The following is a 26,857-nucleotide window of genomic DNA, read 5'->3' on the forward strand; positions in this document are numbered from 1 at the left end:
ATTGGGTGATAAAATTTCAGAGAATTTTCCTTTGGGTCATCATTGTTATTTTAATAGTGAGTTTGAATTAAATTATCAAGAGATAACATTCATTGTTATAACCACACAATATTTTACTTGTGTTCAAAATTTGGGCTATGAATACCTTGTATGTAAATCATTCATATTTCAGGTTATTTTCTTAGAAAAGGTTTTAAAAACACAGGTACAAGAATGAAATATAGAATGCTCTGAAAGCTCCTGATATCTGTTGCCAAATGCTTTTTAGAAATTATTCCTACCATACTATTTGGGATTTAAGAAAATAATATTTCTAATTTTTTCCTGCCTCTAGTCTTCCATTGATTTCTGGCTTGATCATGCTATTTTTTCCTTTTCTTGGAGAGTTTCTTATTTTAAAAAAAGCAAACTATAATATATGCACACTTAAAACAACTATTATAGTATTAAACATGAAATGCATTGAAAAACAAAACAAAACAAGCTGTATTAATACTAATCAATGACCCTAAATCCAGAGAAAATCATTGCAATATTTTGGTCACTCTCTTCCATCATACCATGCTGGTACAATCCTTATAAAAGAGAATTGGCAATATCTAGCAAAATTACATTTGCCCTTATCTTCAACCTGGCAATCCTATTTCTAAGACTCTACCCTAAAGTACATTGGTGCAAATATGAAATGACATATGCATAAGATTATTCATTGTGACACTTAATATAATGGCAAAAGTTATAAGTAACCCAAATACCTACCAGTAGATTCTTGCAATGAACAGCAAAAAGAAATGAAGAAAAGATATATACACAAATGCAGATGTTTTGTTAAGCAAATGCTGTATTCTTCAGGACAATTATAAGTATGTCCCAAATATTGCAGGGGTTATACTTATACCAAAAAAAAAAAAAAAGAAAGAAAAGAAAAGAAAGAAAGAAAAAGAAAAAGAAAGAAAGAAAAGAAAAAGAAAAAAAATCATTGTTTACCTGAAATCCAAACTTAACTAGGCATCTTGTATTTCTGTTTGCTAAATCTGAGAGCCTTGTTTGGGAAGAAGACTCCAAGATGGAGTTAGTGTGCAGAATATTCATAGAGCAGTGCCCCTGAGATCAACACCTGTGAATTCAAGGAAAGGAAACAGGACTGAGCGGATAGAGAATCATACTGCAATGAAAGCCCAAACGATAACAGTAAGTGATCCCACGTGGAGCACTGAAGCAAATTGGCCCATCAGAGGGTCCTCCATTGGGCCTGAACAGCTGGGCTTTTATAGCTTCCTCCTCTCTACTCAATCAGTCATAGGGTATGGTCAAGTCAGCTCTCTGTGGCTGAAGCACTCCAAAAGAGTCTGACAGCTGAGGAACATCTGCGGAATATCTGCTTATTGCCAGCAGCCTAGCAAAAAAATCATTTTCTGATGCAGAGTCTGGGTGACTAATTTCCATGTCCCTCATGGTGAAAAATAACAAAGTGCAAAAAAGTGTGTAATGTATGCTAGCTTTGATTTTCAAGGTATAAAACACAATATATGGTACACTTGCTTACATTTGCAAAAATAAGCACTACGGATACCTTAAAGTTAATAAAAATGTTTAACAATGACAAAAAGGCAATAGAGCAATGGTATGACATCTCTCAATATACCTTGTTAAATAGTTTTGACTTTGGATTTTTTTTATATTATCAAAAAATAAAATTAATACCAAAAAGAAAAAAAAATAGTCCCAAATAGTAAAATTGAAATAAATAAATCTATATCAAGTGTTGCTGGCATAACAATTCAGAGAAAAAAACTGTATCAAGTAGTTCTAGAACACAGTGTTTTGACTATTTAACCTTAGTTGAATATATTTTAAGATCAAAAATTTAGGGACTATAAAACATCTTAAAGTTCATGCTAACCGGTAATATTGTTTTGAGACTATAATAAATAATTTTGCTAATATTGTTGGAAATCTGAATTTTCAGTATAAAAAAAGATAGAAGTAGAAAATGAAAGAATTTAAGTCAAAAGCCTGTAACATTATATTTGAACTACAAATATCAAAATTATTCATTTAAAAAAAGTATTTTCTAGTTTTGTGCACTAAAAATCCCAGAAACAATGACAACCCAGTAGTCATGGGCACTAAGTGCTCAGATTGTGGTCTCTAAATACCATTTTTTCCTAAGAGAAACTTGGGCTCTGGGACAATTTGTTCTATGATACAGCAAGGCAGTTTTTAAAAACTAATGTAGTTGTGTCAAAAAGATGTAAGAGCCAATTCCTTACTCCGAATACTGGGAAGTAAAGCATTTGTCCTGCCTTTCTCCTATGAACTGTATTTCAGGGTAACCAAATAAAGCCTGGTTCATGCAGAAAAATTCCTAAAGAAGAATTCCAGCTAGTAAATGTGAAATGAATGATAGAATTTTAAAAATCACCATTTTGCAATCCTTAATGACATAATTCAGGCAGTGGTTATCAACAGATTTCAAAACCATGGGGTGAAAAATTGATGGAGAACTGGATATTTGCAGGCTGCCAAAGAACCCCACTGCAAGTAACATTTAAGGAGCAAATTATTAACTTTACAATAAAGGTTCATGTGGGTTACAACATGAACCCACGTGTGCCAGCTAATGAATCTTTACATTACTAAAAGAGACAAGCAGATTTTATGTGCCTCTGGATGTGAGGCAATATGGAACACGTATCATGCATGAACTAAATTGAACCTGAACCAAACCAAGTATCTGGATATAATAAACAGATTGCAGGAAACATGGTGCCAGAAGTTGAATGGCACCATGAGAAAGAAATCAGACAAATCCAGAATGAGAACATTCTAAAAGAAATTGGAGGGAACAGATCTAGTTTCTTCAGGTCAATTCAGTAGGGGATGAAAAAGAAAAGGGGGAAAAAGGAGATTTAAAGGACATCAACAACTGAGTGAATTTGCTGATTATGTTTGGTTCCTGAATCACACAAACCAGCTGTAAAAAAGACATTTTAGGACAACTGAAGAAATAGGAATGTGAACTATATTAAATGATGTTAAGGAACTATCATTGTTCATTTTGTTAGGTATTGTGATTATGTAGGAAAATGTCCTCACTTTTTAGGAATACATAGTGAATTTTTAGGGATAAAATATTGTAATGCTTACAATTTGTCCTTTAAAAAGTAATACTTGAAGCACACATGAAAGACGTAAATAATCTTCAGTCTCAAAGACAGGTATATAAGTGCTCATTTTCTTATTTACAAATGTTTGCATGTGTCTGAAAACTTAAATGATAAAAAGTAGAAAAGAAAAATTACCTGAAACTTTATTTTAATACAGATATTTTTTCTCTCTTTCCTTTCACTTTGGTATATCTTCTCTTAATTCATAATATTCTCTGTTGAAATATTCTTTAATGATTCCACCCAAACATATTTCCCCTTCCTAACTCAAAGAAAATGTCCTCTTAAGCACTCAGAGGTTATACTGGTGGTTCTCACTGGGAGCAATTTTACCTCTCAGGATATTTTGCAATGTCTGGAAATATTTCTGTTCATCACAACTGGAGGGTGCTACTGGCATTTAGTACATATTTGTTGAGTTAATTAATAAATTGATGAATAAATGAAAACCAGAATAATCTGGTACAGTGAACCAGGAAAACTTCAATAAATCACAGGCCACCTTCGATGACTCTACAAAATTTTATCACAATATTTTTTTCAAGGGAGTGGAAATTCTGTATGTTAGTAATTTGATACTTATACAGTAATTTATTTAAACATGAGAGTTTGAGAAATTGAGAGTTTTGTGTTATAAAGATTATATCATGGGTCAAAAGTAGATCGAAATGCTGGAATTCTAAACTGTAAAGTTTTATTTAGCTTTTATTCTTAATTTGTAGTTGGCCCAGTCTTAAATAGTTCCATAACAGGCATTTAAATACTTGATATACACAGCTTTTGGTCTACATTATATAGATTTTGGAGCCTTTTCCTTTGCGGGCCTTGAGAAGTATTAATTTGGGAGAAAATTTGAGAGAAAAGAAAAGTCATTCTCTAGTTTGGAAGATGATGGCTGTTTTTCATGTTGCTTTGTTTTTACTTGTAAGTAAATGAAAATTGTTCCTTCCTGTCTTTTTATATTCTATTCATGCCCTCTCCATTTTTCCCATGCTTATGCTCTTATAGATAACTTCCCTTGATAAATCCTTTCTCTAGGAGATTGGACGTGCGGAATCCCAAAGCATAAATGTCTGTTATGTTCTTAAATAGTGTTTCATTTACATTTTTTTGACATGTAATTTTTATACTTCTCTGAAAATCACAAACTTCACAAAATAATTAATGATGTATAAAAATATACCACTCCACCAGTGCCTAGCAGGAATTATCATACACTTATTAAATTTGTTGACCATTCTGCATGGTTAAAACTCTAGGTATGTTTTTATAATTGTTTTCTCTTTAAAAAAGGAAAAAAGAAACCTTATGGTCTTCTTATGCATAACAGGCAAAAGCAAGAAGTCATACTGGGAAATAGCTTTTATTTTCATAAATGCTATAATTAGTGATTTGAGGACTAAAACTGTGGCCGTGACCTCTCATGTTCTTTGAAGTTTCCACACCCACCTTCTGTATGAATTGGGGTGTTAAGTCCTAGTGTCAGTGCCAATTCTAACTAAGAAATTACATTCTTCCCACTTAGAAATTCCTCCTGGAGTTTCAACAGGAGAAATTATTCTTCATTTTCCCTCCTGAAAACTGTTGTGTAATATTGCTGGCAGAGCAGGGATGATTGGTCCAACCCCAAAGCTAGCTGGATTTCAGTGGAAGTTGAAGCAGTATCTATATATAGTATGTAAAAAGCCTAAGGCTAACCATAGATGAAAAGCACTCTAGATATGTAAGGTATTATTACTACTAAAGTATTATTATTTTAACTTTGCTACAAGTTACAACGAGCCTGTAAAATCTGCCCAACATTTTGCAGCCAGACATGCTTTGTGTTTTCAGTTTTTTGCCTCCATCAATTTGTTTCTCTTGTATCAACACTACCTGTCAATTTTTATTAAGCAAAGTAAATTGAGGCATTTTGGATTGTTTTACTCTAGATATCCTTGGTGGGGAGTAAAATGACCAACAAAACCACTGGTTAAAGCTGCACTGTCTGAGTACCACTAAATAAAGGAGCAGAGAGCAAGCTTTGCCTAGAGATATAAAAAAAAAAAAAAAAAATTAGGAAAAAAAAAAAATCTGCTCCAGTCACACTGAGTTATAAACACGATTCAGTGGCTACCTGCTGATTTAATCAATCCTTTTCAGTTAAAATATAGAAGTTGGAGTGTAATATGTATGATGAAAAATTTTAGTAAACCACATTGGGATTTTTTTTTTTTTTTTTTCTTAATGGGAAATGAAATGATCTTAACATGGCCAGTACACCTTTAAAACCTTCTGGAGAGGGAAAGCCAAGTTGTATGAATGCATCAAAGTGTGTTTGCAGGTCTACATATTTATTGTAATGTAGAAGTATTTAGTGCTTACCTCCATGGAATCAGAGAGATAAGTATGGGTCAATCTGATGGCCTAAGACCAACTGTTTAGTTGAGGTATTTTGATTTTGATCTCCAAGAAGGTGAAACAGTTTTGCTCTCCTCAGAACAGAAAACCAGTCAGCTCACTCTCACTTGCATCTTTGAAAGTAAGCGGCAAAGAAAAGGGCTTGAAGCACAAATTATAGTAAACTCATTTCCACTGTTGCTGGCAAGTAGAAGCATTTATACCTCTATCAGGTGGCCAGCAACATCTATAAACAAATGACATAAAATTTTAATCAATAGGTCAGATGAGAAGCATACCATTCCTTGTCAGAATAAAGAACAAGCTTACTGTAAATTATCTTCCCTATGTCATCTAAAGGGGGTTGAACTCAGATTTTCTAATAAGAGTCCTAGACTTTGGTGATGGGGAGCAATAATCAGCCAAAATGTATATCGACAAAATAAAATTTTTAAAAAAAAAAAAAGATTTTTTAAAGATAAGAATAAAAAAAATATGAGTCCTAGAAAATGAGAAATTATTTCTTCTAAGCAAGTGTTATCCAATAGAGCTTTCTATGATGGTGGAAATGTCCTATATCTGTGCTGTCCAACAAGGTAGTCGCTAGCCACAAGTGGCTACTGAGAACTTCTGAAATGTGGTCAATGTGACTGAGAAACTGACTTTTTAATTTTATTTAATTTCAATTGATTTTAATAGCCACATGTGGCTAGTGGCAAAAATATAATACAATTTAAGCATCAGGGGAATGAATTAGCAAAAATGGGAAGTATCTCCAACCCAGAATGTGTCCACCCTTTCTAAAAAAAAGCTAGTAGGCAAGGTGGTGTAGAAGAAAGGTATTGGAGTTTGACCATTTGGGCTCTGGTTCTCAAATTCCCTCCTTTGGACAAAAGTGGCTTCTTTAAGGCTGAATTTCTGTAAAATAATGGTAATAACAGATCTTGTTAATTTGTTGTGAAGATTAACAGAAAAAATATTCTTATGACATGAAGCAAAAGGCCTGCCATGTAAGAGATGCTCATCAAGTTTAATATTTTTTCATAATCATTATAAATACATGGATGATTGAAGACCAAGGCCTAAACTGGGTGTGATCATAGTCAGCCTGAGAGCACTTAACTGTTGCAGGTGTGGGTAGATTCCAGAGAAACCAGCCAAGGTGCATAAACTTATTCAGATGGTAGATTTATTCCGTTCATTCATTCAATATACAAGTATATGTTAGTGTCAGGTTACACACAGCACTCTGCTCGGCCCTGTAGGGGTGACAGAGGGACACTCCAGGAGTACTGTCCACTCAGGAGATTCTGTGATTACACGAGTTGGGAGGTTGCAGCAATGGTTTGTCAATAGCAAAAATTTTGACTAATGGTATGACATACTGGGTGATGGGTGTCAAAAAGAGTCCCTTCATAATTATCTGGTTAGTGGCAATAACTCAGTATGTCCCCTTGTTCTTCACTCTTGTCCATTACTGATTTTAAGCTCCTAAAGGATAGGTATGCCATCTTAAATTTATTTACATAGTGATAGGGTTAACATTTTGTTTTTCAAAAAATTCCTGTGGATGGTGGTAAAGATTAACAAGTATCAGATAATGTTTCAAGAATTCTATTAATAGTGTTTTTTCTAACAGTGTTTTACCATCTGAGTTTTGAACTAGCAGTATAACGCCCAGAACAATTGAGGTAAGCTTTTGAACAAACATCCCGACTCAGGGTCACAAATCTGCAAAAGCCAGGAAAGCCATTGGCTGTGGGGAATCACACTGGCAGCGTGCCTCCATGCTTAGGGAGCAGAACAGAACAATACTCTTGGCAAGAGTTTTGAAGCAGTCTGGAAAACGTGAGTGAAAATCGCAGCCTTATGCTATCGGGTTAATGAATTCAATCCAAGCCAGACATACAATGACACAAGCGCCACTGATTGTCAAGGTCCCTGGCACACCCGACTGTCCATCTCAAAGTCAACAACTCTGCTTGGCTCTCTGTTTTCAAGAGGGGAGTTGGGTTAGTAACCACTATTACTCCCCAGGCAATTTACTTGAGGCAATTGGAGACAGAAAACGTGCTGTCGAGATTATATCCCATTTATGAAGAGATTTAACTTACTTTTTAAGTATATAAAATGCAAAAATTAAATTCACTTGAAGTTTAATGGGCAGAATATTTTATAAGTGAGGAGCAAACCCATGAATGGCAGATTGCCTATTGCCCTCTGTTATCAACTATTCTAACTAGAGGTAATGCAGGGATTAAACTATGATTCATTTCACGTTAAGTTTTTGGCAGATGGAGGATTTGGAGGTGTCAGTTAAGCTCAATGTAATTTAAAAATAATTTTTAAAATTTGGAGTAGCAATGGCTATTAATTGAGTCACATATTAATTTCTCATAAAAAGTTCTGGTGTAGATGCATGAGGAAAGTTTCACTTGCTAGATCTTTTTCTCTACCTTGTAACAGATATAATGCAGAGGTGGCTTGAAAGAAAATGTCCAATAGAGTTTTATATTTAATAAAAAAAAAAAATTGACACACAAGAAAATCCAGGCAGGAGGCAGTTGATTTCTCAGTTGGGATGTATTTCAGGAAAAGATGGCAGCGTGCCTTGCCCGTCAGGATTTGGTAATCATTCCACTATTCATGAACAGATGCCTTGGTCAGATCCCCAAGTGTAAGTGAATTCATTAAAAGATCTAGGGAATTGGGGTATTAATTCTAAATCATTACATATTATAGATTTTCTGGAAACAAGTAGGGGGACATGGCAAGGAGAGAAAACAGTAGAGATTATATCTAACTCTCAACCAGAAGTTGGTCTCATGAGATCACCAAAAGAGCTCTTTTTAGCATTACAAGTTTTAAACTCCTAAGGCGGGGGGAAAAAGAAGATTTGAGCAGTTATTGTCACAGTGTAGAACGTTGATTTGACAAAGTAGCATCATGAACGACACATGCCATATATGGAAACCTTTGAAATAATGTATTGGGTGGAAGACAGGGCACAAATCATTTTGTTGTTTTAAAAGTAACTTTTGGTATACTTTTATACTTTTAAAAAGAACTTTTCTGATATGGTTTTTGTGAAGAATACTCCGTCCTGCAGAATGCTTGACATGATGGTGTTTGTAATAGTTAAGTACCACTTTAAATATATTATGGCATATTTTTGAAATTTGGGCTTAGTCGTTCTCTTTCCAGATTTTTATTTTTTCACTCAGACAATTTGGCACTGGTTGATGTGTGGGTGGATATATTTTCTCACCTGCACAATTAACTTGAAGTTATTTTTGGATCGTTTTCATTTTCTGCTATTATGATGATACCATACTTGGGAAAAATGCTGTTGAGTTTGAGTTAAGAGATTCTGAATACTTAAGGGCAAAATGTAACAATCAGGTTACACAGACAACTCCAAAATAGCAATTGAAATTGTTTCATCAAGGAGAAAGTTTTTGAGTACACAATTCTTGTGGATATATTCCTTCTTGTGTTATGGCTCTGTTTGTTTAAGTTCCATCCTAACAGTCCTACAGGGGCTGTATTAAACGCTTCTACCTACCTTTCAAATGACTTAATGTCATCAAAAAATAGGAGTTGCTTGAATGGCTTATAGGAATTTTATTGAAGAACATGACTGCAAAGAGTTATAAAAAATATTTTTTATTTCTATAATAAAATCCTGGCTTAACATTTGCTGCACTTGAGGCTGTTTTTGTTCACCCTGCTCCCACAAAGCAGTGATGTGATGAACACTTTTTTGACACATTGGTCAACAAATAGGAACTACAGTTCTTAGCTACTGTGCAAACCTTTTGAGTAGGAGTCTAAAAAGATACATATGTTAGACATCTGTCTGTTCAAATTATTATTCTAAAGCAGGGGTGAGCAAACTGCAACCTGTAAGACAAATCCAGCTCATCATTTGTCTTTGTCAATAAAGTTTTATTAGAACATAGTCAGGCCCATTAGTTGACATATTGTCCATACTGCTTTTGCACTACAGTGGCAGAGTTGAGTAATTTCCATGTAGATCATATGGGCTTCAAACCCTAAAGTATTTATTATCTGATTCTTTACAGAAACATTTTCCCAACCCTGCTCTAAAAGATAGTTTTCTGTATGTTCCTTTTAATTATGTTTTTGGTTTTCTCTTTTAAGAAAAAATGTGGTAAACACCATAGATTCACTAACCCAGAAGACAGTAAAACTCTCTTCTCCATTGCTATTTCTAAAATATAGTCTAGAAAAACCTGTATACTCACATATCAGTTTCTTTTTTAGATGTGGGTAGCCATGTAATTCAGTTCCAGCCTTTATTATGAATGAAAGATGGCTGTGGGATTATGGGAAACTCCATGCTCACTTTCTCTTAAAGTGTGTGACTTCATGAAAGTGCATTATCACAATGTTGATTTTGTGTAAGACATTTATTTGCATTGTTAAGAGGGGATTTATTTGAGGAACATATAAAAACACAACAGAACATCTACATAATAAAACAGGCAATAATAACATACATATTTTTGAAAACATAAACACTCATGTATACTAATGACAGTTTTGTGCAAACAGCTATACTCATAAAGAAATAGGTCAAAAAGTGAAATGTATAAACATGTATCACTGTGGCTGGAAATTGCGGTGCACCCAGCTTCATAACTGTGGTCATCTGAAATACCACGGCAGAAAACCTAAGTCTTTTGACAAGATCCACAAAAAACCATGATGGGTCACATGACTGCGTGTGCAGTAGTATAAAGGGCTGAGATCTTGAGAAAATTTATCTTTCACAAATGCAGATGTTAAAAAAAGGACATCTCTTTGTTTACTGAGGAAGTTGCAATGTTTTTATGTACGCGCACAATGCTCACAAAGTCAATATGATATCATGCTTCCATCAAATTTGCAAAAGATGCATAAAACAAATTAGAAGTCTCTAAAAGTCTTTACACAATTTATACCTCCAGTGTTGGAAATGATGCGAAGATGAAATATGTAGCATAGCGAATTGTAAAAAATAATGCTGAAGATTTTAAATAGTGGGGACAAAAATTTTAAAAATTGGATTTCAACATTTGAGATTTTCAATGTTTGAAATTTTAGATTTTAGGAATTTTGGTCTTTTGGGATTTCAGCATTCAGGATTATGGCATTTGGGATTGTGTCTTTCAAGATTATGGCTCAGGCCCATCCCTGTCATTCTTATGACAAACATGTAAACGTAATGTGAAATGCAGGAATAGATAAACAAGTAGAATATTTTGGACTTATAAGGCTCAAATCATCTGAGTAAACATTTATAATCATGTGGATGCATTCTTCAGAATTATGCCATTCATGGCAAAATATTTTGTAAGATTTTGTGTACAATTTCAGGTTCATTTCATGTTGACACCTGTTTTCTGGGTTCTCGAGGGTACAACATGTGTTTTAGGCTAGAGCCAGTAATATTTTTATAGGGTCTCTTTCATGGCATTTGTAGGAAAATTCTTCTTGTAGTTAGAAGGTAGAAGTTGTCTATAGTCCAATTATATATGCTTAATTGTCTGTGTTTGTTATAACCAAAGTTTGATTGTCAGCAGTATTGAGGGTAATATTTTGGTTCCTTCCTATTTTAATAATTAATTACATTTCCTTCTAATAAAAAGGGCTTGGAGTAGAGCTTCATGTTTTTGTCAAACTCAATTGTTTCAATTTCCTGGTGTTCAAATGTATCCCTTTAAAAAGAATGGGACTTTAGTTCTATCAATTAAAATTCCTCTCTACTGTTGTTTTACAAAGGCAACCTTACTAACCCATCATGGCAAATATCTATAGCGAGAATTTGATAATTTTGTATTTTCACTTCTGAATAGATTCATGCAACAATGTTTACAAGATTTATCAGTTAGCCTCTATTACCTACCAAATACTCCCCTGTTACGTCAGGAAAACCCTGCTATTTATCTCCATGAGTGATAAGTCCACCTGCTCACAAATGCACACCTTCCCATTTCCAGAGGTAGAAAGGGATGGGTGCATCCCCACCCAAGCTAGCCTTAGACCAATTGGGAAGTTGATATAATTTTGTTCTTGGAATAGTCTTTCTTCTTTCAGGAAATTTAATTAGAGGACTAAAAAATGTACAAGATATTAATCATAATAATGGCTCTGAGTTTTGGATATTTACTCTGTGGTAAACACTAATTATACAAGTGTTTTCCATGCTTTATCTCATTTGAGTCTCGTCACCCCCTTAAGAGATAGGTACTATTTTATCTCCATGAATTTCAGGTTCAGAGAGGTTATGAGACTTGACCAAGCTCACACAGATAGGGACTTGCAGAAAACATAAGACTAGGTTTATCTAACTCCAAAGCATCCTCATGTGGCCTCACACAAGGAAGGATTCATGAATGGTAGATATCTCGGGTTTTGTGGCCTTACGGGTAGTTGTTCATAAGGCTCATCCTAGTCTAGGCTTGGTTCTAGACCATGATTCTCTCCACACAGCAGCCCTGCAGAGCTAATTTGATGGATGTTTGAGTTGAGGTCCAAGAGTTAAAAATGGAGGCTGTGGTGGCAATTAGGCTGTGTGCAAATTCTGCCTCTAGCACACCTTTGTGACCATGGCTGGAAGACTTAATTCCTATTATCTCCATCTGTAAAGTGGAAATAAGGACAATTTTTACCTCCTAGGATTGTTGAAGGATGAAATGAGATAAAACTTGTGATAAATTTTGACTTAGCACTTGATACTACTTTTGAATCAGGCCAGGTGATGATACCACGTGAATATAGTATGTAACAAAATGGCAGAAGCCACAGGCAGCAGGGTGTAAGGGGAGAAAAATCGGCTTTGGAAACAGGCAGATTGAAATTCACATTGCAAAGCTATTTTTGCATGTTTTCAGATCTCCAATGAATATTTTGCTTAGAAATGGCAATTCCTATCGCTTTCCAAAGAAATGTGATTAAAGTAGGAAAGGAATCAGGACTAATTGAAAAGTTTTTGATAAAAAGCTTGAATAGATGGACATTATTGTGATACACTCTTTGGTAGCATGTCATTTTATGGCCTGTACTGTGAAATATTTTGTGTAAATATTTATGCTCACTTATTATTGGCACATGTTTTCTGGATTCTCAAAAACTGGTACATCAGTTTTTAATTCATGTCACAAAGCTCAACTTGCAATGATTTTTGCATTTGGGCAGGTCCATAAAACTCTATGAGCCTCTGTTCTCTCACATAAAATTGGGATATTAATATGAGACAGTATACGTAAAGTGCTTTGCACAATGCTTAGCACTCAGTTGATTGCAACAAATGGTGGCTGTTTTATTACTTTTCATAAAAGCCCTATCACCTGTTTATGTATTTATTCAACAAGTTATTTTAGTGCCTCCTATATTCCATAAGCAGTACTAAAGTTTGGGGAGACAGTGTTTCCTGCAATGGTACACACTTGCTTTCTAGAGGAGAAGACAAATACATAAATACATAAGGTTTGTAATAAAAGCTTCTAGTAAATAAGCTGCAAAAGAGTAACCTGATGCTCTTCTCTAAAGAGCTGAGACTTAGGCTGCTGTTTGAAGGACGAATGAGGCAGCACAGAGCCAAGGAAGTACAAAGGCCTGGAGGTGAGAATGAACTTGACTGCTCTGTCTCCACGCAAAGCAAACACATGAGACAGAGATAGGTGCTGAGCTCAAAGAGGTGGGCTGGGACTAGGCAGTGCAGGGTTTGCTGAAGAGTTCGGTTTGTTCTACATGCAGAGAATGGTCATTTATGATTTTGAAGCTGGGAAGGGGCATTACCTGTTTTTGAAAAGATGACTTTGGTAGCTACGTGGAGAATGGATTAGAGGAAGGAATGTGAACCAACGCTGAGAAGGGAGGACCTTGCAAGTGAGTCCAGATGGAGTGTGGTGATACCTTGGGTCTGGAAGTAGCAGCATGATAGGCAGAAACCATGGAGGTTGAACCAACAGGACTTCCCAGTGGATTGTCTGTGTGGGTGGGAAAGGAGCTATAGTCACTGAGGTGGTGAACACAGGACTCCTGATCACAGCTTCTGCTAGCTAGACAAGAGATGGCTATCTTGTCACTCATGCCTCACTAAATTTAATGTGTTTGGGGTCCCCGTAGATGTGTAGAGAGTCAGAGTTGTTTGGTTATCTTATTTGCAAGAATCCTGGCATTTTTCTAGTATTACCTCGGTAATAGCTCACAATTTCCCTTTGCAGTCCCTTGCCAAGCCATACTGGAGCCAAAAGGAAAAATGTTTGTCCCTATATACACTTTTCACAATATCCTCCCAAATCTTGAACCAAGTGGGTAAAGTTAATAAAAGCTCTGCAAAAAAAAAAAAAAAAAACATGGATATTTGTCAGTCACATGGGACTGGAGAGAGGGCAGACTGGGGAGTTAGTGTTTAATGTGTATGGAGTTTCAATTTGAGAACCTGAGAAAGTTCTGGAAAGAGATGGTGGTGATAGTTGTACAACAATGTGCATGTACTTAATGTCACTGAAAATGCAAAAAAAAAAAATGTATACAAAGCCTCATGTCATCTAATGTTTTCAATCTCCAACATCAATCCTTATAAACCCATTTATCAGGGGACCCAGAGACTGCTGGGGCCAGGAACCACAGGCTGATTAGAAATGACGGGTCCCGTTGCACAGTAACACAGGGCTGTAAAACAAACAGCCAACAGGCAGTCTTTACTGAACATTTTTATATTTTGTTCATCATTGATTTTTTGCATTAATTTTGATTTTTTGAAATCATGCATTAAAATATTATTTATCTTGAGGGCTGGGTTTTTTGGGAGCTCTCTTAAATTATGTGCCTGAGTCCAGGACTTCACTCACCTTTTGGGTTAGGGTTAGAGAATCATCCCCCAACTGCTTAGCAGTCTTACTGTGGACCAAGCATCTCTCAGAAATGTGCCTTTTCTCAGGCTCACCCTGGGGAGCAAGATGCATTGGGCCCTGTTGCTCTTGCGTCTCCCTAATCCTATCAGTGATGTCTACTGTCGCCCCTCCATTCTACTCTTCTCCCCTCCTCCAGGACACAAGTCAAGGTAGGAGAAGGTAGAGACCTACCACCTCCATCAGAGTTCTCCTCTCCCCTCCTTCTCTCTCTCTCTTTTTGCTCATACCCATTCCTGTGCCACTAACCTGCCTTTAAAGGACTTTTACCTCCACTCTGCAGGGCAAGAGAGTGGCATTACGTCATTTGCCTATGGTCTATGTTTTGTATTCTATGCTCTGGGACCTCTAAAGCTGAGATAATAGTCAAATCAAACTTTAGGAATGTCAGCAACATTCCTTTATTTTTTTTCTGTAAAGTACCTAGTTTTTGCTTATTAAAAGCACTTTGGCTTTTAGGTTATAATTTCTGCTATATTGTATAAAATTCATTCATTGTGTACTTGATGGTTCTGTTGTAGGCTTTACATGACCACCCCTGAAGCAGCGAATGGTTAGAGAATAATGGGTTCAAGGAACCTGGAGTGGCAGGAACAGCCTCGTAGTGTCTCGAATATTATTATCCCATCCTGCAAGTTTGTGGTGAAGTACAAAGTACCCTGGGCTAGGAGTCAGCGGCCTGATCTCCAGCTGTGACCACCCCAGGAAGGGCCAGGTTCTTCACTAGGAGCTTGCTTGTATGATGTATGTATGTATGATGCTTGAAAACATGAGCCTGGGAATCAGATGACCTGGGTCTGAACCTTGGCTCCTCCAACCCCTCCTATGAGACACTGGGCTGTTACTTCATCTCTCTAAGCATGTTGTCTCTTCTTTAAACTTCACTAATAATTATAACCCCAGTTTACAAGGCACCTAGCTCATGAGAATACTAAGCTCATTCAAGCCCTTTTCTTCACCTTTAAAATGCAGTCTCCAGCACCAATGGCTAAACGTGATTATGCATCCAAAGCACTGGGGTGCCTGGTAAATAGTAGGTGTTCAATAAATGATGGCTATTGTTGTTTTCTCCATTTATGACAGAAAAAAAAATGTTATCTTCTATGGCTGATTCATAGTTTGTTAAAAGACTGAAGTGATGTTCTAAATATGAAATAATGTTGAATATTATAAAGTTTAGGTCAATATAAGGATTCTTTTGCAATGGTTTCCAAATATCTTTCAGTGATTAACAACTGTAATTGTAGGGTGCTCAAGAAATCAAATCCTTTAATGATTTTCAGTCATGCTGAGTTGTCCTGTGACTATTGCAGGAGTCTTCAGGCACTTTGGGCAACAATTCATGTATTTATCCACTCAGCAAATATTTAATGAGCTCCTACTATGTACCAGGCATTTTTCTGGCATTGTCCCAGAGATATGGTAGTAAGTAAACCAAAGCCAAAATAGTTTAACTTTGGATATAGTAACTGTGAAATATCTATAAACATCCAAATTGAGATTTCATGTGGCAGCTGAATATATGATTCTAGAGCTGTAGAAAGGGAGAAGTCTGGCTTAGAAATACTAGTATAAATTCTGGAGTAATCAGAGTATATATGTTACATAAAGTCAAGAAAGGAATCATCTTAAATTTAATCCTAATCTCCTCCAGGTCCAAAAAAATTAACTTTTTTTCTCTTACAAGGAACAGGAAAGCGAAGGTGTTGTCTTCTGTTATTATCCTTAAGTGTGAGGGGAGACAGAGTTTGGGGAAGGAAGGCATAAGTCATTCAGGAGGACTAAAGAAGATAATCTATTTTTAAAAGTTACTACTTGTTTATCTTTCTAAATTTTAATTTGGTTTTGAGGGGGAAAGTAAATTTCATAAACTCAGCAGATGCTTAATGGGCCCATTATTTGGACTATGGCCCACTACATAAAAGCATAAAACAAAGAAAAAATGTTTCACATTGTTGTGTGTACTCTAGAGTAAACAGTGTGATCAAGAAGAGAACAGCAGCCATCGCAAATTTTATCTCTAGAAAACCATCACTATTACAACATCAAGATATTTTCTCAGTTTCTTTTTCATAAGTGATATCTATCATTTTAATCAAGATTTGGACATTACTATATATGGTTTTGTGCTACGTTTTTAGCTTACTGTTATATCAGTAGAGTCTTCATATGTTTTATAGTATTCTTTAGAAAAATGATTTTTAGCATTTGGTGAACATTTGATCAAAGGAACATACATACAATGGTTGATAAATTGCTCAGTTGTTGAAGACAGAAGTTGTATATGTGTATGTGTATATTATATATACATACTTGGTTTCATTTTTACTTCATCAAACTTTCTTAGAAAAAAAATCCTGAAAGTAAAACTGCTGGATCAAATGGTATAAATATCTTAATACGTATGGTCTAATTACCCTTGAGAAACGTGATACCAATTTACAGTCTCGACATTATAGAAAAGAGAACTCATCTCACAGTATCCACACTAGAATATTTGGTTATTACTTCCTTATATATTAGGCAATATATAATATCACGATCTTTTATTTGTACTTTTAAAATACGAATTATGTTGAATGTGCTTATTAATTCTGATTTTCTCAGCTTTTATAATATCTCAGATATTTATGATTTTATCTATTCACTTATAATATTATACATTACATTTTTCCATTGAATAACATACTTGGCCAGTATCTAGAAGCAAAATTTCTGGAAACAAATCTATGGTATACAGCAATTATACCAGAACAACTGGGAAAAATTATATCGGTTACAGAGCAGATATTAAAAGAAAAATATAAAATTATCTGTGTCTATGGGTGATTTTAATATGTTTGCTACTGTAAAAGAAAGAGCAGTATTTACTCATATTGGTTTTAACATTGACTCATTTTTACTGATCTCATTTGAGAATAAATAAGATTTCCTGTATATTTTTGGACAAAAGCAAATTAAAGACATTGCATTCAAAATGGATTCAAAATAATTTCGTAGATTATATCTTAACATGTATTTCTAGCTGTTGCCATAATTTAGAAGACCTGTTTTTTTAAACAAATCATCATAGAAATTTTTAAAGCAATAGAAATTTTTAACAATTCAGATAAACAGCGCATTATTATTAATTTCCTTCTCAACAGCATACATATTTGAGATCCTTAACTAAACTATTTGGCCAGTTTAAGTAGACAGAAGATATTTCTGAAGCATTTTTTCAAATTAAAAGACCACATTACAAAACAGATTTTACATGATCTGAAGTTGCTCTTTATAATTTTTGGAACCCTAAAGATGTCCTGTAAATTCTAGTCTCATCCCTTCAAACTGACTTTTTGCTTCATCAATCAGATAGGGAGTGCGTGGTAGAAAATGTAAAAGCTGGATCTTCCGCTGAGACACACATGAATATAGATTTGTTGGAATTACTGCAGCTATCTGTTATCCTCATGACTTTTGGAGCCAAAATTCCCTAATTCCAAAATTATGAGCATGTGACAAAATATGGTTTATAGTGCCTTGTGAAACTAGGACCTCTATATACGCTAGTTAATAGACTGAAAGAATGGACTTAGGCTAATGGGAAGAATATCTTAATTCATCTTTTAGAAACATTTGAAAATGTGACTCTGATTCATTCTAGTTTAGAGCTATAAGCATCTGAAAGAAAATATATGAATCTTGTGTTTTTAGTCATAGAGAAATTTATGATGGAAATGCTTTAACTTAGAATAAGCAGCCACACCATATTCCCTCCTTTCCTCTTTTCTCCTTTTGCTGGTTGGCCAGCCCGCCTACTCATATTCCTCTTGTTTCCCCTCCAAAACTCATGTGGAAATTTGATCCCCAATGTGTTACTGTTGGAAACTGATTGAGTCATGTGGGTAGATCCCTCATGAATGGATAAATGCTCTCCCTGGGGGAGGGGGGAGTAATGAGTGAGTTCTTGCTCTATTAGTTCCCACGAGAGCTGGTTGTTTATAGGACCCTGGCACCTTCTCTCTCTCTCTCTCTCTCTCTCTCTCTCTCTCTCTCTCTCTCTCTCGCTTCCTGTCACCATGTGATCTGCTTGTACCCGCTGGCAGCCTGCCACTTTCTGCCCTGACTAGAAGCAGCCTGAGGCCCATGCCAGATGCAGCTGTCCCAGAATCGTAAGCCAAATAAACCTCTTTTTCTTATAAATTACCCAGTCTCAGGTATTTCTGTTATAGCAACACAAAATGGACTAAAACAGTGCTTTGTAGTAGTCACTAGTGGGTAAATTCCAGTTGTATATTCCGAAGCGAATTGCTTAAATTCCCTGTACCCAAATTTCCTTAACTGTAAAACGGGGTAGTGGTATGGGGTAAGTAACAAAAGTACCAAATTCACTGGGTTACTATGTGAATAAATTGTACTTAAGTCAAGAGCCTGTTGCAATGCCATTATGTATGAGAGTATCTCTGATAAACAGAGTTGATTATTCTTTACAGTTAGATTTCCCCCAAGTCATAGTCCAACTAGAAATTTCTGTAATTAAAAGAAAACACTAAGAAATATATCTATTGATATCATTTTAGTAAAATGATTACATAAAAAACACGCTCATGGATATCAGTTTTCCACATTAATGTGAAGCATACATCTCTAATATAGGGTAGTGTTTCTTTAATTGAGGTAAGCAGCATATGTGATGATTTTATGTGATAATAGTGATAAACCTTCTTTGCTTCAATAATACTGTTTTTAAATATAACTGTAACACCAAACTCTAGATTTTATGGTGACATTGTCTTTTATATGCATTTACTCAAGAAAAAAAAGAGAGATGGATTAAAAACAATTAGTAAATAACAGTAGATATTGCACACAAATATGACAAGAATTATGAATTTGGCACATGAGTCATTGTGATTTGAAAACATGAACCTAGGAGAATGTACAAGGGAGTAGAGATGGTTTTCATTCCAAATCGCAAAAGACTCAAAAGAGAATTTATAATCAATTTGTATTATAGTTAGGGATCAATGTCAAAATGTGGTCCACCAGTTTTGAAAATGTCCTATTAGTCTTTATTCTTGTTCTTTTTCTCTTTTGTTCATTTCATTTTTAATGCCAAAAAAAATTTTTTTTTGTTCAAGGTGGTAACTTATAATAATATTTGCTTTCTCCCCATGGGCAAAGGTTTATCTCCCATTACAAATCAGAGTTCAAATTATCAAAGGCATTTCTGGATAGTCTTTCATATCATTACATCACCCAAGGGAAAAAAGTCAAAATAAATAGCTACAATTTATTTGCTAGATTAGTCCATAATGTGAGTGAACACTGAACTTAGCAATGCTTGAGAAATTCTAGGCATTCCCAGAATGCAAGTTCAATTCATTCCTTTGTCTTCCCTGGCATAGGGCAATTGCTAGTACTTGGGGTTTAAAAAGTCTCATTAATATTCTTTGGATAAAATATAATCCTTAGTAATTTGAATAAAATAATTCAGTGATCAGTTTATTATCTACCTTTTTCTCAAAATAATACGAAAATGAAATATAAAGACAAATGTGTTTATTTTTCAAGAAGAAAATTCTTCATTGATAATTCCCAATTCTAATTCTTTCATAATTCTGTTCTAATTTTTTTCTGGAAATTTTTTTCCCATTTCTTTTCACTTTTTGCAATTTAAAAACATTATTGAAAATGTGGTTGAGATTTAGTCTAAGGTCTATTTCTTGCTAAAAGAAATATACCTTTTTAGCTTAGGTTTCCTTTTTTGAAAAAGCTCAAAGCAAGTTTATTGGCAAAAATCTTCCTTTTGCCTGAGGCTAGGACTAGTGAAATTATGCCATATGAAAGAGATTATTAAATATTTTATTTTGCTTTTTGAAAAAAGTCATGAGCAAGCATTTACAGGGTTCTTCTTTATACTGAAGTTTGTTTTTATAAACCTTTACTAAAGAACTTCTAGTCCTCCTCTTCCTAATCATATTTCTTTAGTATGCCTTTATTACTTACTAAAATTCAACAGATAATTAAGCAACCCTGTTTTTCCAGGTTACATAAAAGTGTGATCCTGTACGCTCTGCTAAAATCCTGCCTTATTGTATCCTTGTCTTTCAATATTATCCATCATCTCAGAACTGTTCTGCAGAGTTCATGGATAAGCTTACATAGAATTCCTTCTAAAGGAATGTGTGGCTATTGGCAGAGTCTTGGTTCCATTATAATTTCAGTTGTTATTTATTCTGGAGCAATAGGACTAGGTTTAAGAAATAATAAAGCCCATGTTTCTTGCTGAAACACTACTTGTCTTTTTTTTTTTTTTTTTTTTTAAATTTTATTTTGTCGATATACATTGTAGCTGATTAATGCTCCCCATCACCAAAACCTCCCTCCCTTCTCCCTCCCCCCCCTCCCCCCCAACAATGTCCTTTCTGTTTGCTTGTTGTATCAACTTCAAATAATTGTGGTTGTTATATCTTCTTCCTCCCCGCCCCCCGGTTTGTGTGTGTATGTGTGTATGTGTGTGTGTGAATTTATATATTAATTTTTAGCTCCCTCCAATAAGTGAGAACATGTGGTATTTCTCTTTCTGTGCCTGACTTGTTTCACTTAATATAATTCTCTCAAGGTCCATCCATGTTGTTGCAAATGGCAGTATTTCATTCGTTTTTATAGCTGAGTAGTATTCCATTGTGTAGATGTACCACATTTTCCGTATCCACTCATCTGATGATGGGCATTTGGGCTGGTTCCAACTCTTGGCTATTGTAAAGAGTGCTGCGATGAACATTGGGGAACAGGTATACCTTCGACTTGATGATTTCCATTCCTCTGGGTATATTCCCAACAGTGGGATGGCTGGGTCGTATGGTAGATCTATTTGCAATTGTTTAAGGAACCTCCATACCATTTTCCATAGAGGCTGCACCATTTTGCAGTCCCACCAACAATGTATGAGAGTTCCTTTTTCTCCGCAGCCTCGCCAGCATTTATCGTTCATAGTCTTTTGGATTTTAGCCATCCTAACTGGGGTTAGATGGTATCTCAATGTGGTTTTGATTTGCATTTCCCGGATGCTGAGTGATGTTCAGCATTTTTTCATATGTCTGTTGGCCATTTGTATATCTTCCTTAGAGAAATGCCTACTTAGCTCTTTTGCCCATTTTTTAATTGGGTTGCTTGTTTTCTTCTTGTAAAGTTGATTGAGTTCCTTATATATTCTGGATATTAATCCTTTGTCAGATGTATATTTTGCAAATATTTTCTCCCACTCTGTTGGTTGTCTTTTAACTCTTTTAATTGTTTCTTTTGCTGTGCAGAAGCTTTTTAGTTTGATATAATCCCATTTGTTTATTTTTCCTTTGGTTGCCCGTGCTTTTGGGGTCGTATTCATGAAGTCTGTGCCCAGTCCTATTTCCTGAAGTGTTTCCCCTATGTTTTCTTTAAGAAGTTTTATTGTCTCAGGGTGTATATTTAAATCCTTAATCCATTTTGAGTTGATTTTAGTATACGGTGAGAGGTATGGATCTAGTTTCATTCTCCTGCATATCGATATCCAGTTATCCCAGCACCACTTGCTGAAGAGGCAGTCCCTTCCCCAGTGAATAGGTTTGGTGCCTTTGTCAAAGATCAGATGGCAGTAAGTGTGTGGGTTGATTTCTGGATTCTCTATTCTATTCCATTGGTCAGTGTGTCTGTTTTTATGCCAGTACCATACTGTTTTGGTTATTATAGCTTTGTAGTATAGCTTAAAGTCAGGTAGTGTTATGCCTCCAGCTTTATTTTTTTTGCTGAGCATTGCTTTGGCTATTCGTGGTCTTTTATTGTTCCATATAAATGTCTGAATAGTTTTTTCCATTTCTGAGAAAAATGTCTTTGGAATTTTGATGGGGATTGCATTGAATTTGTATATCACTTTGGGTAGTATGGACATTTTCACTATGTTGATTCTTCCAATCCAAGAGCATGGAATATCTTTCCATCTTCTTGTATCCTCTCTAATTTCTCTCAGCAGTGGTTTGTAGTTCTCATTATAGAGATTTTTCACCTCCTTGGTTAACTCAATTCCTAAGTATTTTATTTTTTTGGTGGCTATTGTAAATGGGCAGGCTTTCTTGATTTCTCCTTCTGCATGTTCACTATTGGAGAAAAGAAATGCTACTGATTTTTGTGTGTTGATTTTGTATCCTGCTACTGTGCTGAAATCATTTATCAATTCCAAGAGTTTTTTTGTAGAGGTTTTAGGCTGTTCGATATATAGGATCATGTCATCTGCAAACAGGGACAGTTTGACTTCATCTTTTCCAATCTGGATGCCCTTTATTTCCTTCTCTTCTCTGATTGCTCTGGCTAGTACTTCCAACACTATGTTGAATAGGAGTGGGGAGAGTGGGCATCCTTGTCTAGTTCCTGTTCTTAAAGGAAAAGCTTTCAGCTTTTCCCCATTCAGGATGATATTGGCAGTGGGTTTGTCATATATGGCTTTAATTATGTTGAGATACTTTCCCTCTATACCTAACTTATAGAGGGTCTTTGTCATGAATGAGTGCTGAACTTTATCAAATGCTTTTTCAGCATCTATAGAGATGATCATATGGTCCTTGTGTTTGAGTTTATTAATATGGTGTATCACATTTATTGATTTGCGTATGTTGAACCAACCTTGCATCCCTGGGATGAATCCCACTTGATCGTGATGAATAATTTTTCGTATGTGTTGCTGTATTCTGTTTGCTAGTATTTTAGTGAGGATTTTTGCATCTATATTCATCAAGGATATCGGCCTGTAGTTTTCTTTTTTGGTTATATCTTTACCTGGTTTTGGTATCAGGATGATGTTTGCTTCATAGAATGAGTTTGGGAGATTTGCGTCCGTTTCAATCTTTTGGAATAGTTTGTAAAGAATCGGTGTCAATTCCTCTTTGAATGTTTGGTAAAATTCTGCTGTGAATCCATCTGGTCCTGGGCTTTTCTTTGTTGGGAGCCTTCTGATAACAGCTTCAATCTCCTTTATTGTTATTGGTCTGTTCAGATTTTCTACGTCTTCACGGTTCAGTTTTGGGAGCTTGTGTGTGTCCAGAAATTTATCCATTTCCTCCATATTTTCAAATTTGTTGGCGTACAGTTGTTTATAGTAGTCTCGAATGATTCCTTGTATTTCAGATGAATCAGTTGTAATATCGCCTTTTTCATTTCTAATTTTTGTTATTTGAGTCTTCTCTCTTCTTTTTTTTGTTAGCCATGCTAATGGTTTGTCAATTTTATTTATCTTTTCAAAAAACCAACTTTTTGATTCGTTGATCTTTTGAATTGTTTTTTGGTTTTCAATTTCATTCAGTTCTGCTCTGATCTTAATGATTTCTTTCCGTCTGCTAACTTTAGGATTGGATTGTTCTTGTTTTTCTAGTTCTTTAAGGTGAAGTGTTAGGTTGTTCACTTGCCATCTTTCCATTCTTCTGAAGTGAGCATTTAATGCAATAAATTTTCCCCTCAATACTGCTTTTGCAGTATCCCACAGGTTTTGGTATGATGTATCATTGTTTTCATTAGTTTCAATAAACTTTTTGATTTCCTGCTTGATTTCTTCTTGGACCCATATGTCATTAAGTAGAATGCTGTTTAATTTCCATGTGTTTGTACAGTTTCCAGAGTTTCGTTTGTTATTAATTTCTAGTTTTAATCCATTGTGGTCTGAGAAGATACATGGGATAATTCCAATTTTTTTGAATTTACTGAGACTTGATTTGTGACCTAATATGTGATCTATCCTGGAGAATGATCCATGTGCTAATGAGAAGAATGAATATTCTGAGGTTGTTGGGTGGAATGTTCTGTAGATATCTGCCAATTCCAATTGGTCTAGAGTCTTGTTTAGATCTTGTGTTTCTCTACTGATTCTTTGCCTAGATGATCTGTCTAATATTGACAGTGGAGTGTTCAGGTCCCCTGCTATTATGGTATTAGTGTCTATTTCCTTCTTTAGGTCTAATAGAGTTTGTTTTATAAATCTGGCTGCTCCAACATTGGGTGCGTACATATTTATGATTGTTATGTCTTCTTGATGCATTAGACCTTTTATCATTAAGTAGTGTCCCTCATTGTCTCTTTTTATGGTTTTTAGTTTAAAGTCTATTTTGTCAGATATAAGAATAGCTACTCCAGCTCGTTTTTCTTTTCTGTTTGCATGGTAAATCTTTTTCCATCCTTTCACTCTTAGTCTGTGTGAATCTTTATGGGTGAGGTGGGTCTCTTGTAGGCAGCATATAGTTGGGTCCTGCTTTTTGATCCAGTCAGCCAGTCTGTGTCTTTTAATTGGGGAATTTAAGCCTTTAACATTAAGAGTTGTTATTGAAAGGTGTTGATTTATTCCTAGCATTTTATTGGTTGTTTGGTTGTCTTAGGTGTCTTTTGTTCCTTGCTTTCTGATTTACTGTTTGGTTTCTTTGTTTGTTGGAACCTTAGGTTGTAGATAGTGTTTTTGTTAGCTTGTTTTCTCTTCATGAATGCCATTTTTATTGTACTAGCGGGTTTAGATTTTTCTTAGGTTTTTATGGCAGTGGTAGTTATTTTTCAGGAACCAAACCCAGTACTCCCTTGAGGATTTCTTGTAAGGGTGGTCTTGTGGTAGTGAACTCCCGCAGTTTTTGTTTGTCTGAGAAATATACTATTTGCCCCTCATTTCGGAAGGATAGCCTTGCAGGGTAGAGTATTCTTGGCTGGCATTCTTTGTCTTTTAGTATTTTGAAAATATCATCCCATTCCTTTCTAGCTTTTAGGGTTTGTGATGAAAAGTCTGATGTTAACCTGATTGGGGCTCCCTTATAGGTGATTTGACGCTTCTCTCTTGCAGCTTTTAAGATTCTCTCTTTGTCTCTGAGTTTTGCCAATTTGACTATGACATGTCTTGGAGAAGGCCTTTTTGGGTTGAATACGTTTGGAGATCGTTGAGCTTCCTGGATCTGAAGATCTGTGATTTTTCCTATACCTGGGAAGTTTTCTGCCACTATTTTTTTGAATATGTTTTCAATGGAATCTCCATTTTCCTCTCCTTCTGGAATACCCATGACTCGGATATTTGAGCGCTTGAGGTTGTCTGATATCTCTCTCAGATTTTCTTCCATGTCCTTGATTCTTTTTTCTTTCTTTTTGTCTGCTTGTGTTATTTCAAACAGCCCATCTTCAAGTTCAGAGGTTCTCTCTTCAACTTCGACAAGCCTGCTGGTTAAACTCTCCGTTGTGTTTTTTATTTCGCTGAATAACTTCTTCAGTTCAGCAAGTTCTGCTACATTTTTTTTCAGGACATTGATTTCCTTGTATATTTCCTCTTTCAGGTCCTGTATACTTTTCCTCATTTCATCATGATGTCTAGCTGAGTTTTCTTGTATCTCATTCAGTTTCCTTAGAATTATCACTCGAAATTCCTTGTCAGTTATTTCAAGGGCTTCTTGTTCTATAGGATCTAGAGTATGAGATTTATTAACTTTTGGTGGTGTACTTTCTTGATTTTTTGTATTTCTGGTGTCTTTTTTTTGGTGTTTATTCATTGTGGTAGGGGGTTTCACAGTCCACCGGTTTAAGACTAATGGCTAACTAGGATGTTGCTGTGGTTGCCAATTTGGTATGGCTCCCGCTGTGACTGCTCAGTTGGCCTCTAGTGTCTTGTGTGTGTGGTTGCCTCGGGTCTTGGGCTTCTCCGGGGATCCACCTTTCTGGTCAGCTTGTACTCTGCTGGGCTGGTGGATCACGTACCACAGGGTGTGTGATCTCTGTTGAGCTTTCACTTTCTGTACAGGACTTCTCCCCGTTCTGTGTGCTCTGGCCCAGGCTGTTAGATCATGCAGTGGCGACCCCACCGGGTGTGTGGTTTCTGTCGAGACTCCGCCTCCCTGGCCGCACGTCTCCCCCCTCTGTGCACACTGTGCTGGGCTGGGGCGTGTCTTCTGCACCCCTCGTCTATCAGCTGGGCCTTCAAGACCCTGCTCAGCACCGCCTCGCCCAGGAAGTCTACCAGGTTTCTGCTAGGCACAGACGACCGGTCTCTCTGGGTGCCTTTGTAGCACTGTGTAGATCTTTCTCGGGTCTTGTTCACCTTTGTATCCCCCCGGTATAAACCGAGTCTAGTGCCCGCCTGCAGCCTGCTCTCCGGCAGGTTCAAGCGGACCTGGGAACTCTCCTACCACACACTATTCCCAACCAGAAATTCGTTAGGCTTTTTTCCAAACTGGTGGTCGCAGAGATGGTATCTGCCTCCCAGTAACAGGAAGTTTACTGGGGCCGGAGTCCAGGGTGTGGTGGAGTGACAGTCGGCCCGCCCGTACTTCCTAGCCCTCCCAAAACTGGTCGGGACGCCCCACACCCCCAGTCCTGCCAGAGAACCACAGAGGGAGTGGGAGAGGAGGTCGGCCC

The sequence above is a fragment of the Cynocephalus volans genome, chromosome 11 (assembly GCF_027409185.1).
Source record: "Cynocephalus volans isolate mCynVol1 chromosome 11, mCynVol1.pri, whole genome shotgun sequence".
Lineage (NCBI taxonomy): Eukaryota > Metazoa > Chordata > Mammalia > Dermoptera > Cynocephalidae > Cynocephalus > Cynocephalus volans.